The sequence below is a fragment of the Amphiprion ocellaris genome, chromosome 23 (assembly GCF_022539595.1).
Source record: "Amphiprion ocellaris isolate individual 3 ecotype Okinawa chromosome 23, ASM2253959v1, whole genome shotgun sequence".
Classification (NCBI taxonomy): domain Eukaryota; kingdom Metazoa; phylum Chordata; class Actinopteri; family Pomacentridae; genus Amphiprion; species Amphiprion ocellaris.
This window is the reverse complement of record NC_072788.1, coordinates 22,063,301-22,078,786: the sequence shown is the minus strand read 5'-3', so window position 1 is coordinate 22,078,786 and position 15,486 is coordinate 22,063,301. Positions and strand designations below refer to the sequence as shown.

At 39.6% G+C, this 15,486-nt stretch overlaps 1 protein-coding gene across 1 annotated transcript in view; it reads right to left on the bottom strand.

Moving 5' to 3' along the window:
• Nucleotides 1-15,486, bottom strand: part of shroom4 (shroom family member 4) — a 92,970-nt gene that overhangs the window by 57,540 nt on the left and 19,944 nt on the right. The window lies entirely within an intron of this gene.

Here is a 15,486-nt window from a genome sequence, read left to right as displayed (position 1 = left end):
GTTTCAGTCCATTTCATTGATAATAATGTATTATGTTGAATAAAAATTTCATGAATATGGATCAATACTGAATGCATCTGCTATAAAATGCACCTAAAGATCATTTAGCATTTTGATTATCTTATGTTTTGTATTAGGATCTGCTGCTACAGATCTTTAGATGGATTTGTATTTTGTACAAATACTAATAGTCTCCACAGGATAAATTCAACTGACATTGGTGATTTAGTGACTTTTTCACAAGCAGGTTGATATTTTTGACTTTTGTTGAAACATCCTGACAACGACTGGATGGATTTTCATGAAATTACAATGGTTTAATGGTCCTTTGACCTTTTCTTTTGTCCAGCACTTTCTTGATTTTGACCAATTACCTATAGAAATAATGGCCTGTCCATGATCCTCAGCTGAACTTTGTATCTGTTTAGCGCTAATTAGCAATTGTTAGCATGCTAACACACTGGTGAATTAGATTTTGACCAAATACCTGTAAAAATAATGGCCTGTCCATTATCCTCAGCTGAACTTTGTGTTTGTTTTGTGCTAATTAGCAACTGTCAGCATTCTAACACACTGGTGAACATGTTAAACATTATGCATACAAATCACCACATCGTTGGCGCTGTAAGTGTACGAGCATGATGATGCTAGCATTTAGCTCATAGCACCACTGTTCCAATTACAGTCTTACAAAGGTGCTAGCATGGCTGTAACTTTAAGTGTGTTCTTTCTGGAAACTAGCTTCTTTCTCAAAGGGACAAAATAAATGCAACTATGTTTTTCACATAGCAGTGAAACAAGAAAAAAATCCCATTGCAACAACCCTAACCAAGTTTTTCATCTTTGTGTTTGTCTGCCAAAACTGATAGTGGGTTACTCAAGAATGTAAACTCCTGTTCTTATCTATGCAGGCTTTGATAAAGTGTTGTTTGTTATGTACCGAATAAAAAGAGTGACACACTTAAGAGAGCACTTCGGACAAAAAAGACTCAATCTGGAGTGGAGTTTGGCGAGAGTATTCATAGATTCATGGTTGATTAATACCAGCAGGAGTCTGCCAGATTAAATGTTTACTGTTATTTTTCCGTAATCGTTTTTCCATATTTTACACTTGACTGATAGCAAGTGAAATCCTGTTTTCTCTCCATCTTTTTCATGGGTCACTGAGCAGGTCCGAATTTGGTTTTATCAAGCCTCCCTTTGAGATATCAAACCCAGGTGAATTCCACTATTAACCCAGTAAAACGGCTGTTTAAAGATGCTTCTAGGGCAAATATAAAGCACCAAATTCCAGTATGAATGCAGCGTGGAAATGGAGAGCAGACGCGTCCCTCCCTCCACCATGAGTCAGTCGTTCATTCATTCTCTTGCTGCCACTGCTGCACAAATCAAAGGAATGCATGTCATGGAAACACAGGTCCGATTTTACGGTTTTAGGATTTTACAGACACGCAGTGGGGAGCTCTGCCTGTGAGCCAAGTCAAACATAAATCGAGATCTTTCATATATTAACTCATGCTCTCTGCCATGTTCTCCGGGGCCCAATGCTGTCACAAATTCTGACTTCAAAGGTTATTATTTTAAAATTTGATCCTGCAGTAAAGCCACTCCAAACACGGAAAACCGTCAAGTGGTCAGCCACATTTGAAGTGGGCAGCTTTGGGTTTTGAGGTCGGTCATGTCTGTGTTTGCAAAAGCTAAACTGTTTTAGGTGAACTGGGATCCAGTTCGAGACCTGGAAGATGGTTTGACACTGCGGTTGGGTTTCTAAGAATGCGGCTCTCCAATTTAATTGTATTTTTCCTCTATTTAATCAATTTTAATCTGCGTTCACAAAAAAGTCTTAAAATGGAGCCGAAATTTTAGGTACATCTTAGAAAGCCAAAGTAAGACAGCAGAAGTGACAAATTATAGTGATATAACATGATAGACGTGAAGTTAAATTGAGAAAAACAAACTGAAGTGCTTTTAAGAAACCATAAATCCAACTCTACAAAGCAAAATGGGATTTATGTTTCTCGGTGTCCTTCTCAGAGTGAAGGATTGTGGGAATTCAACCAATGTAAAAGGTTGTGAAACACACTGAACAGTCTTCTAACAAGCCCCTAAGCATGATGCTATTCGTAGGTCAAATGTTAATTAGATGAAAGGTTAGCAGAAACAGAAGGATGAGTAGAACCAGTAGAACCGCTAAAAACCAACACATATCAAAGAGAAGGCGGTGATTCCTACAAATGTTTGTGCCACCTCGTGCCTGCCACAAGTTCCCACACTTGAAAGCTGCCTTATGACTGTATTGGATAATTGCGGAAATGAGAAGCAGTGTGACACAAAGAAGTTCTTTGTCCACTGCAATTTCTGTCTTTTGCATTGTAGGAACAAAACAGAAAGACCAACAATAGCACAAACACAAAAAAGATTGGTAGTGGTAAGTGATAAGCTGTGAAAAGAAGTGAAGCAGTGGAATGGAAATGTGTGAAATCAATCAACTGTATGATTAAACACTGCTTCCTTCAGGCGTTGGCACCAGAAACACTGGTCGGTTTAACTAAATATTAATATTTTCTTTACATTAACTCACAGCTACCCACCACTAGCTGGGGCTGTAGTCTCAGGAGACCCTCAATTTCGATGCTAATGCTCAGATTTTGTCAACCAGGAATGTGGAAAGTGAAGCAGATCTTCTAAAACTAGCAGTATTTTGGTCTAATAAATGGAAATGCTGTTGTATACTGGGTGTGTCAGGCATGTGGATGCAGAAAATACTGCTGGTACTAGCACTGCTAACGATAGCCACATTAAGCAGATCAATTTTGATGTTTTTTTTTAACTTTTAGTCTGGTATACCGGTGTTGATTTGAAGTTTTCTGTTTAATCGAGAGGGAAACTAGATGTCAGGAACAATTAACAGCAAGCTAAGTGAAGAATTAAAGCATCAGTTGTTGTACAAGATCATCCACAGGGTCTGTTTTGGTTGCTAGTGCCCTGATGATGTGCCTCCGAGCAAAGCAGAAATGAAAGAAATCCTCCATCACATTGAACTGTGTTTCTGTGTGCATTAGAGCATTGAAGCTATTTGCACACACGTCTTCCAAAATCAGAGAAAACACACACACACACACACACAACATGGCTGTCGGGCTGAGCTGAATGCATTTGACACAGTGTTTATGTTCACTTGCTTCTAATGAGCTTTTCATTATGAAAACAAACCAGAGGCAAAAATGGCTTCAGAAGGTGAAATATTTAACACTAGTTACAATGAGGATCACTGTTCTCCCTCTCTTTCACACACACACATATATATATAAAGTTCCTCCCCAGAAAAACAATGTGCATGGTTAGGAAACACAAACACAGCAATAATACGACCTCTAATGATCCAGCAAAGTAATGAATGTAGGACTCTGCTGAAATAAACAGCGCTCATGGAAGTTTAATACAAACACAAACACCGTTCCACGCTTGGCTCTGCTAAAACTATCAGCGTACCACTAAGCTTGAAAAGTAATCTGTCATTTTCCCACGGCTACAAGAGGAGAGGAGCGAGGGAAGGAGACGAGGAGGAGGATAGAGGGAAAGGAGACGAGGGTGATAAAATAACGTGAAGACAGAGACAAAGGAAAAAGGCTAAAGAGAAAACCAAAAATGTAAAAGTTAGTGAAGGGAAAAGGGTATGGATGAGCAATAGGAAGCAGCCAAGAAGAAAAGAAGCGAGGGAGGAGACGACCTCAGGGCAACACACTGTAATTTGCCACAAACACACATACACACACACACACACACACACACACACACACACACACACACACACACACACACACACACGCACACACACCTGTGAGTTTTATATACTTAACCCCAGCAAGCAGGTATGCAGGGCGTAATTAAAGAGCAGTAATAAGACAGTTTATTACGGACAGAGCAGGCAGATGTACGTTTCTGCGTGTGGCTGATGAAGTCATTAACCAAAGCTGTTACTTGTTGCTGGATGACATCATCACCTTTTTCTAGACTAGAGACTGAGAGACGGCTTTCCAAAAAGGGTGACCAACATGTGACTTTAGAGGCGTGTATTCATCGGTTTGGGGTGAGATTTCTTTGGTTCTGTCTGAACAACACACTGTACATGTTGTTGTTTAAGTTCAGTGAGGTCTAGAGAGGATGAGGAGGCAGACACAGAGAGACACACTGGAGACTCAGATGACTTAGGTTGCGAGTAAAGTTTACTGACACCAGGAGAAGTGACACCAACAGAGCAGCAGGACATGCAAGCAATGCTAGCATCAGTTCTGAGGATTCTCTCTGATCTTTGGGTTTATATTGTAGTTGGGAGAAGGTCACATTTATGAAGACAGCTCATCTGCTTCGTCACATCAGGATAGACGATATCTAACCTTCTGCAGCATCTGCCTGTCTAAAGGCCGTTATAACCTTACAAAGGGCAAAGAGTAATTTTCCCTTCACACACGTGGTCATCTTTCATCAAATGATTATTTTCATAGTCGACTAATTGAACGACTAGTTTCTCTGTTCATTTATTAGCTGTTTGGTCCATAAAGTCAGAAAATGGTAACGAATATGAGTGTATTTGCAATTTGTGTTTGCAAGAAAAATCATTCCAAATCATCCAGCAATGAAAGTAACAGTCATGACCCCCAGTGGAGCCTCATATTCACTGGGAAGGTTGAATTGTTCACCTGAACTAGTTTCCAAGCGCTATGAGACCCTCAGTACTCCCCCTGACAATGGACATAGGTGATAATTTAGTAAATGCTGCACAGTTACTTTGATTAACATGAATATTGTCGGCAGCATGTGTAGATATGCTATTTTAAAATGAATTTATGTGCATGTAAAGTTGTAGTTTTGGTGTAAATAGCAGCAGTACACAGTCATATTAGGGGCAGTGCAAGCAGTACTAGCTCTTGCTTTAGTACGTGTGGTTATAGCAGATTGTAAAGCACAGTAGTAGCAGCAGACAGAATAGTGTGAGCAAGTATAAGACAGCCTTAATGTGGAGTCAGTTGTAGCATCAGTGTCAGTCCTTTTGGCATGATTGAAGTCACATTTAACAAGCAATGGAAGTTATTTTTAGTCAACGCTGTACAGAGCTCAGTGTTTATTAGACTGCTCGAGTCTTTTTAACATATTCAGCAAAATGTGCCGTCAGTCATGTGCCAGACAGAAATAATCCGCATAACTGCCAAAGAAGAGAAGGGAGATGCACAGTTTATCTTGTTATTTCTCCCACACTGGCTGCACGTGATATGTAGCTGTTGACAAAGAGCTTTTTCTTCTTTGTATGTATTTAATAAGCCACTTCTCAGCTGTTTCTGCATCTTCAAAGCTTCACTTTCACTGCAGTCTGACCTACATGTCTGTGCCATGCTGCTGTGGGACGTCCAGACAGGGTGAGGTCACCCCAGGCACCGAAGAAAGGCCTCTCTGTTTGCTGAAACACTCACAGGTCAGACACACCCTTTTATATTTAGGTTGAGGGGTGACTTCATGGTGTGCACGGTGGCAGGATGCCCATCATTGTACCCTGCTACAGAGCAGGAATCCCCACGCTGGTCACAGGTTGTCATCACTTAGCTATCACCTGACGCTGCTAACTGCATCGAACAACAGGCTCTTTATCAAACGCTGAAGCCATCAGCTCCAGTCTGAAGATCATTAACAGCGGGGCACAGAAAGATCCTGCAGCAGAGTGTGTGTCCGTCTTCGTTTGTGTGTTTGTGTGTGTAGTTCTGATGGAGATGATTAACGTAGGAAAACATCTGCACGTCAGTGTTAAACAGCAGGAGAGACCCAGAATGCTTGTGAGTGTGTGTGTAAATGTGACTGTGTGTGTGTGTGTGTGTGTGTGTGTGTGTGTGTGTGTGTGTAGTTGTATTGCTCGTGTTGTGAGGACGTAAATCTGTTTACACTGACACTTTGCGGGGATTTTCACTTCGTTTTGGGGACACAGAGCAAGTCCTTGTTATGTAAATTATTACTTTGCAGGGTGCAAATTTGGTCTAACACAAGGTTGTCAAACATGCGGCCCGTGAGCCAAAAGCAGCCCGCCACAGGGTTTGATCCAACCGGTGGGACGACTTTGTAAAGTATAAGACATTCAATGCAAATTGTCAATTAGTAAAACTATACATTTAAAATAATTTGTAGACCATGACAAGTTGTTTTCATCAAAAAGTAAAATACTAGATTGTTCACTGTTCTTTTGTCATTTTGTGCCTCATTTTTGTAATATTTTGTCTTGCTTTTTGTCTTGTTTCTGGTCTTATTTTTGTCACTGTGTTTTTGCTTTATTCGTTGTTTTGTTTAGCGTTTTTGTTGTTTTGTGGGGTTTTTTGTCTCATTTGTGTTGTCTATTTTTTGGTCGTTTTGTTTCTCGCTTTTGTCATTTTGTGTCTCATTTTTGTTTTGTGTTGTGTCGTTTGTCTTTTTTTTGTCATTTTGTTTCTCGCTTTTGTTGTTCTGTCTCATTTTTGTTGTTTTTTGTCTTGTTTTTTTGTCTGACTTTTGTCATTTGTCTCACGTTTTTGTCATTTTGTGTTCCTTTTTGTCTCGCTTGTGTTTTTTGTCTTATTTCTGTCATTTTGTATTTTGCTTTATTTGCTGTTTGTCTCGTCTTTGTCATTTTGTGTCTTTTTTTTGGTCTCGCTTGTGTCGTTTGTCCACTTTTTTGTCACGTTGTGTCTGATTTTTGTAATATTTTGTCTTGCTTTTGTTGTTTCTGTCTTTTTTTGTCTGACTTTTGTCATTTTGATCATAAAGTAAAACACTATATTGTTCAATTCCAGATACCTGTGACTAAATGTTTTGTTCCTTTGTAGACACTTTGTGATCTGGAAGTTGTAATGTGTAAATGATAAACTGAGACATAATGTTTTTGAAATTGAACTTCTTTTTCTTTAAAAATTTCAGATTGTTCACGGTGTTTTATAAAAAGATAATTCCTTAAATGTGAACATTTTCCGAATATCCTTTTTTTCACCAAAACAAAGGAAAAAAATTGGGGTTGTGGTTATTTATAGGTTATTATGTTCTGATTTTACTGGTCATTTGAAATCAAATTGGGCTGAATGTGGCCCCTGAACTAAAATGAGTTTGACACCTCTGGTCTAAGGGTTACGCCAGCAGCGTCAGTTATTGTTAAAAGAGTGCAAGTCAATGTAATGTTCTCTGAAGTGATGGAAATTGTGGGTCTACCACTGCAAGGCGGTGCCTAAACACGTGCATTTAAAACCTCACATTACTGAAAGGTCGAGACGGAGAAAATAAGTAGTTCTCTGAGTGACGCAGCTTTGAGAAAGGGACACAATAACACTCAGAGATTCTAAAAAAAACACTGGCAGTGACTACAGTTTGGGAAAAGTTGTGTCATTTCTTTCACTGCAGAGATAATAAAGCAATTTAAATCCGCATTAACACACATTTGCGGTGCACACTCGAGCGCACAAACGTTGGCAAGGATCGAAGAGAAGGAAACAGTTCTTCATTTGTTTACGTAGAGACATCCAGAGAATACAGGAGGATTTATGCAGGACTTGGAGAAGTATTTACACTGGAAGATCGGAATCAGTGTGTCATATGTTTGAATGAAATGAGCTTAAAGAAGGATTTCATTGATGACTGAGCTGCATGTGACACCCACATGCGAGAGCACACAGAGGGAAGGATGCCATCTTCGCCTTTTAAATTTCATCTCTCGTGTTTATTACAACATTAGACGACACAAACAAGAAGGAAAACAAGCTTTCAGAATCCAAACTCGTGAGGAAATCTGTTTGCCTGTAAAGTTTGCGGTATCATAAATCATGTTGTGAGATTACGCATCATCTTCTGGGTGTCAAAGTTTAACGTACCTCCTCATTTATCTCATAATAAATAACCTAAATCTCAGCGGTAAATAATCATCTGTTACTGAAGTAGCTTTTCCAATCTAAGGAATGCAGGCTTAAGAGTTTGTTGATAAAATTCTTTGCTGATAGATAAATATTCATTTTCTGCCCCATTGCTTCTTGTTTATACTTCTAAAAGACTTCATAAGATGCTAGACCACATTTTAATGGCAAGATGTTGTGCACAGATTGCAAATTGACTCAAAAATTTATGCAAAAAATGTATCCAACAGGATGTAATTTACATGCTCTCATAAAACCGGGTGACAGTGGGATCTCTGCCTCATGTAGCGCCAGATTGTGCTTGACTCGAATTTGTTTGTTTGACATTTTGCCTGCAGTACACATTTTCATGACTCAAACAGAGACCATGAGAGTTTATTTCAGCCTCTCTTTACTGTGTAATGCTAAAATGTAGGCAACAGAATGAGACATAATGAAATAATAAATAAAAAGTGCATGTAAGTCACCCTGGAAACAAACACAAAGGAGCTTTGTTGTGACAACATGGATGAAAGAGTAATTTAAACCAAAACATGATCTTTTTCTAATCCTAACCAAGTGTTTTTTGAGTCTGAACTTCACCAAATACCGCTAGAAACAACAGTGAGTGAACACAAAAATCAAAATGAGACTTAAGTCAAAAACTTAAGGGGATTCAAACGTTTCAAAGTTCCGTACACTTCTTTAAATTATGACCGGTCCGTAGAAAATAGTCTTGCTTGAAACTGGTCCGTGGTGCAAAAAAGGCTGGAGAAACATCCAGTTAACAAGTTTCAAATTTTTTTTGATCCATTTCTGTGACTAAGGGTCCAAACTACTGGTTTAATTTCACTGAGTAACCTGGTTCCTACTGCGCATGTAAACACAGTGAATGACGCCCGGTAACGCCGGTCTACTGGCTGCATCAAAGCCCTAAATAGAGCCGTCAACCTGACAGGTCCAAGAGCCTACAGAAACCCCCAGTAGAACTTAGTGGCCCCCCAAGACAAAGACCCTTGGAGGAGGGAGGAGGATGCTCTCCTTGGACCCCCCACTGTTCACCAGCTTCGTACTCCTGCTATTGTTTGCGCCGCCACTCTTCATCTCCGAAACATAAAGGCAGAGTCCCGACTGAGAGGTAAATTTGGAAAGTGTGGTTTTGCAACGTGGAAATACGACCGGGGGAACTGGACCTTGCACTGCCAGTTCTTTCTGCTGCTCCAAAGGTAGAGCCCAGTTTCTCCCACATTTCCTGTTTTGATAGCATTTAGGTTCACCTTAATTTCCAGTGGCGGTGCAGAGCCACAAGTCTGAGTCACTCTGGGTTTGACCTACTCTCCAGAATGAGGTCAAGGACTGTGAATGAAATATAAACTCAGCTTCTGTGTGGGAAGACACTAGAACTGGAGCTTTAACTCCCTGTTGGTTCTATCAGTGAACAGAGACTCCTGGAAGTTGCTCAATGTCGGTTTCTGTCCAAAATCTTCACCAAAAACACTTCAACAATTTGAGACAGATTTGAGATTCTTTACTCTACAAATAAAACTGACTTGACTTGAACTGTGAAGTTCAGTGGGTAGAAAACGTCCATGTAGATAAAGAAATTGGTTCTAGTTGATGACGGTGTGGGCTGCACAGTGGTGTAGCGGTTAGCACTTTCACCTTGCAGCAAGAAGGTCCCTGGTTCGCGTCCCGGCTTTCCCGGGATCTTTCTGCATGGAGTTTGCATGTTCTCCCTGTGCATGCGTGGGTTTTCTCCGGGTACTCCGGCTTCCTCCCACAGTCCAAAAATATGCTGAGGTTAACTGATCATTCTAAATTGCCCGTAGGTGTGAATGTGAGAGTGATTGTTTGTCTCTGTATGTAGCCCTGTGACAGACTGGTGACCTGTCTAGGGTGTCCCCTGCCTTCACCTGAGTCAGCTGGGATAGACTCCAGCGCCCGCCCGCCCATTGTGTTTTGCTTTATTCATTGTTTTGTGTATCATTTTTGTCGTTCTGTTTCATGCTGTTGTCTCTTTTTTGTTTCATGTCGACTGTCTCATTTTTTGTCATTGTGTGTCTCATTTTTGTCATTTTGTGTCTCATTTTTGTCATTTTGTCTCATTTTTGTAATATTTTCTCTTGTTTCTATTGTTTTTTTAAAGTGACTAAATGTTCTGTGCCTTTGTAGACACACTATGATAGTTCATTAAATGTGAATATTTTCAGAATGTACTTTTTTGCATTAAAACAACAGAAAAAATTGAAGTTGTCATTGTATAGAGGTTATTATGCTCTGATTTTACTGGTCCGGCCCACTTGAGATCAAATTGCTATGTATGTGGCCCGTGAACTAAGATGAGTTTGACACCCCTGATTTAGATATTACCTTGAGGTTTCTAGGACTTTTGTCGATTTCTGACCTTTTAAACACACAATTAATAATTCATTGATTAATTAAGTCTGAAAATTGATGCATAATAGAAGTAGTGATTAGTTGCGGGATCAATAAAATTTAAAAGATTGTTGTAAAACTCATGCTGGGACGTCCTGTAGAGGTCCTAAGGTTTAAAGCAAGGCAGCAGCACTAGTATATTTAGGGATGGATGTTTTTTAATGTTATGTTCCTGATGTCTTGCACACATTCCTCACTCTTTCTCATCAGACTGACACTCAGAAACACACACCCTTCATCAACCTCTGCCCTCCACCCTGAGCCCTGCGAGGTTCTCCTCCCTTCCTCACACCCACGCTCACACAAGGCCTCCTTTATCAGGGCGGGAGGAGGGGAGCTGTCGAGATGGAAAAAGAAAAAAGCTCCCACGCTCACACCAAAACCACCAGCAGCTACATGTGTGTGTGTGTTTGCATGTATGCTGCCGTCTAACTCCACCGATCTCTGAGCTGTCCTTAAACGGCTTTCTGTGGAAAAACAGAAGGGGGCAAACCAGACGATGATGCCCCAGACGGATGAGCCTTTTCTGGGGGAAGTTTCAAAGCTGAAATTCCATGTGAGAGTGGAGACCCTGGGTCACTGAAACAGTTGGATCAGAGTGACAAGGTAATGGAGGAAAGGAAAGGAAAGGCACGAAAGCAAAGGAAAGACATGAAAGGAAAGGAAAGGAAAGGAAAGGAAAGGAAAGGAAAGGAAAGGAAAGGAAAGGAAAGGGAGAAAATAAAAGGCACGAAAGGAAAGGAAAAGAAAGGAAAGGAAAATCATGAAAGGAAAGGAAAGGAAAGGAAAGGAAATGAAGAAAATAAAAGGCACGAAAGGAAAGGAAAGGAAAACGAATCTCCAAAATGAGAAGAGATGAGACAAGAGTGAAAAAAGAGGGGAAATACCCCAAAAATGGACAACTGTTTTGCACTTTCTGCTCATTTTCACTCCATCAAAGTGTCATCAGTGACGTTTCAATCACCATCCTCCTGAATTGAGACGTGAAACCACAGAAACTTCCTGCGAGCTCCGTCGCGTGGACCAACACCAGCATGTGAGTAAACGCTCTCTTCACTTGTGAACAGCACTCATCTCTCTCTCAGGTTAACAGTACAGGTTTTGTTTCAGGCAAAGGACAAATTCTTCACGGTGTTTTTTAGCCTCTCGTGCCTCTCTCGACGTGGACAAACTTTTTTTAATGTCCACTGAGATACTCATCTTCCTTTTCCTGTCCACTGCTTTCCATGAAAATTTACCACGAGTGACAATAAAAGACTACAACAGAAAAGAAATGAAAGGAAAGGTGAGAAAGGAAAGGAAAAACGAGAAAGGAAAGACAAGAAAGGAAAGAAAGAAAGGAAAGGAAAGGAAAGGGACGGAAGGAAAGGAAAGACGAGAAAAAAAGGAAAGGAAAGGAAAGGAAAGATGGGAGAGGAAAGGGAACAGGAAAGGAAAGGAAAGAGACGAAAGGAAAGTAAAGGAAAGAGGAAAAGAAAGGAAAGGAAAGATGCTAAAGATGCACCACACACATGCAGCACAATTCTTTCACTGTAGAGTCCAGCAGTTTGTGGAAAACAAAACAGTCGCCTTTCTGCACAGACCAGAGATTTGTCTACTTTTATTAAAACCATTTCAGGCGTTCCTCCACTTACATACAAAGCTACACGTCCAAACCGACTCGGTGGCTTCTCCTGTTTGTTTTTGATCCGGAATATTTTCAGTAATTATTTAAAATGTGCTGCGGCCACTTGCTGGTGGGTCTCCTCGCTTGTATATTTTTATTAGCTGCACTCCCGAGACAAGACTAAATATTTCAAGTTCAAATTAAAAAAGACTCCCCCAACTCACGTTTGAAGAAGTGCCAGAAAATGTGGCGATGCGTACGGATGAAAAAACAGACAGTCCCCAATTCGGGCGCCGTGTAAATTCACGAAGACGCAGAAATATATGTGAAATAAACAGTAAGGATACACCACAAGGGTTAACCTCTGCGTGCATTCACATTTCAAAAGGGTAAATTGAAGGAAGAACATATAAAAAATGGGGAAAGGGGGCTAGAAACTTTCTTTTACACCTCTGAAAGGCTGAGAAATTTAAGTCTGATGTAAGTTAGGAAAGGAAAGATGTGAAAGGAAAGAGAAAAGGAAAGGACAAGAAGAGAAAGGAAAGGAAAGGAAAGGAAGGGGAGAAAGGAAAAGAAAAGAAAGGAAGGAAAGGAAAGCAAGATGTGAAAGGAAATGAAAAACAAGAAAGAAATGGAAAGGAAAGACAAGAAAGGAAAGGAAAGGAAAGGAAAGGAAAGGAAAGATGTGAAAGAAAAGGAAAGACAAGGAAGAATCGGAAAGGAAAGACAAGAAAGAAAAGGAAAGACATGAAAGGAAAGGAGAGGAAAGGAAAGGAAAGATTGTTGTCTAGCCACTCTTTTTCATCTAAGAGAAGAACTGAGTAGCAGTCAACATTACGAGTATTAGCTGCAAAGGGTGAAAAAGATGAAAAAGGACCATTAATCACCAGAAAATTCAAAGAAAACAGACACCACCGCGCCGCCCATGGTGTTTGATTGACAGGTGATCTTGGGGAAATCCTGTGCAGAAACCCCTCGGCTTTACACCAAAGACGTTCTTACCACCTTAAGCTCCAGTAATGCCATTAAAACCTGACTTAATCTGCAAAAACAAACCGCTCGTTACAGTCTCGGAGTAGCCGGCCACATCAAAGCTCCATTACCCACAATCCCTTTGCAGAGGAGCACAGCAGCGCCACGCTAACCCCCGACCCTGAAGAAACGCCGACCTGCCGAACCTTAACCTCCGGCCGTCATCTGGATCTATACATCATAAAACACAACCAGCCTCCAACTCCCATAATCCTCCACAACAACACACACAACACTGCCTCCTTCTAATCCACTCAAACAGTGACACTTAACCTTATTCACACAGTAAAGTGGCAGTCACACACACACACACACAGAAACAATACACACTTTGTAGCTGTGTCATATTGCTGCTGTCACATGAGGGTTTGTGGATATGTACACACCGAAAGGGGAGAAAAGTCCATTTCGGGGATGGATTTGTGCAAAATTGGTTTGACATGAGGGATGACACAGATGCACAAAATAGCTTATGTGAGAGGCTTTATGAGGAGCTGCAAAACAATATACATAATGTAGGAAAATATTCCATGCACACAACGTCTAGACCAGGGGTGTCAAACTCATTTTAGTTCAGGGGCTACATTCAGCCCAATTTGATCTCAAGTGACCAGTAAAGTCACAGCATCATAACCTATAAATAATCACAACTCCTAATTTTTCCTTTGTTTTGGTGCAAGAAAGTACATTCTGAAAACGTTCACATTTAAGGAATAACTTTTTTACAAAACATTATGTACAACCTGAAATTGGTTAAGAAAAATAAGCTAAACTTCAGCAATATTAAGCCTCAATTTATCATTCACACATTAAAATGTACAGATCACAGTTTATCTGCAAAGGCACAAAACACTTAGTCACAGGTATATGGAACTGAATGATACAGTATTTTACTTTATGATCAAAATGACAAAAAGCAGACAAAAAAAGACAAAAAAACAACAAAAGCAAGACAAAGTATAAAAATGAGACATAAAATTACAAAAACAAGACACAAAATGTCAAAAAATTATACAAACGACACGAAACAAAGACAAAAAAAGACAAAAAACTAGACAAAAAGTTACAAAGCGACAAAAAATGGACAAATGACAAAAACGAAATAAAAAAATTACACAAATGAGACTAAAAATGATAAAAGCGAGAAAAAAAACAACAAAAAAGTAGACAAACAAGACAAGCGAGACAAAAAGAACGCAAACCAACACAAATGATACGCAAGACAACGAATACAGCAAAACACAAAATGACAAAAGTAAGACAAAAACACAAACGCGACAAAAAGGAAATACGAAACGACAAAAACAAGAAACAAAATGACAAAAATGTGAGACAAACGACAACAGTCAGACAAAAAGCAACAAAAACAAGACAAAATATGATAAAAACGAGACACAAAACGACAAAAAATGAGACAGACGGCACGAAATAAAACAAAAAAGAGGTAAAAATTTTGACAGAAAAGTTACAAAGCAACAACAAAAATGGACAAACGACAAAAACGAAACAAAAAAATTACACAAATGAGACCAAAAATGAAAAAAGCGAGAAACAAAACAACAAAAAAGTAGACAAACAACACAAGCGAGACAAAAAAAAACACAAACCCACACAAATGATACGCAAAACAACGAATACAGCAAAACACAAAATGACAAAAGTAAGACAAAAACACAAACGCTACAAAAAGGAAACACAAAATGATGAAAACAAGAAACAAACTACAAAAGTCAGACAAAGACACAAAACAAAAACAAGACAAAATATTACAAAAACAAGACACAAAATGACAAAGACAAAGAAAACAAAGACCAATACAAGATTGTATTTTACTTAATGATCAAAACAACTTGTCATGGTCTCGAAATTATTTTAAATTTATAGTTTTACAAATTTACAATTTCCATTTAATGTCTTCTCTGTAATTTTTACACTTTACAAAGTCATCCAGTGGACCCTCTGACAGGACCGTTTTGGCCCGTGGGCCGCATATTTCACACCCCTGTTCTAAAGTGCTGTTTTTAACATGTATGTGCAATCAAGTCCCAACATAATTAGAAATTGCTGGAAATATTCATAAAAACATAAAACGTGTTCTTACTTAGCAAATCATGTAATGGAGGCTCGAAATTGACCCAAAAGTTCAATTTTTGGTGGTTGAAATGGCATTTTAGCAAGCATGGAGCTAATAATAAAGCACAAATGTTTGCATTCAGAAAGAAAAACACTCTTTTGGAAGTAATTTCCATATCTATGGGGGACTTTGCACTAATCAGTTAAGAAGGCAAATAAAAGATGCTTGTTGTCCTCTCTGTTGTCTGAGTTTAACTGGTCAGTAGCATGCATCTTCTCAGAGCGAGTGCCTTTTTCTTCCCTGAAATCGGCCTTGAAAGAGCTTCTACGGTGGCAGTTCTCACTGTCAAACACACACAAAGGTTCATAAGGCAAGTCCCTGCAGTGGTAATGTGACCTTATCGGGAGTTTTCTGAGAGCTACACACATTTTTATTGCTTCATACTC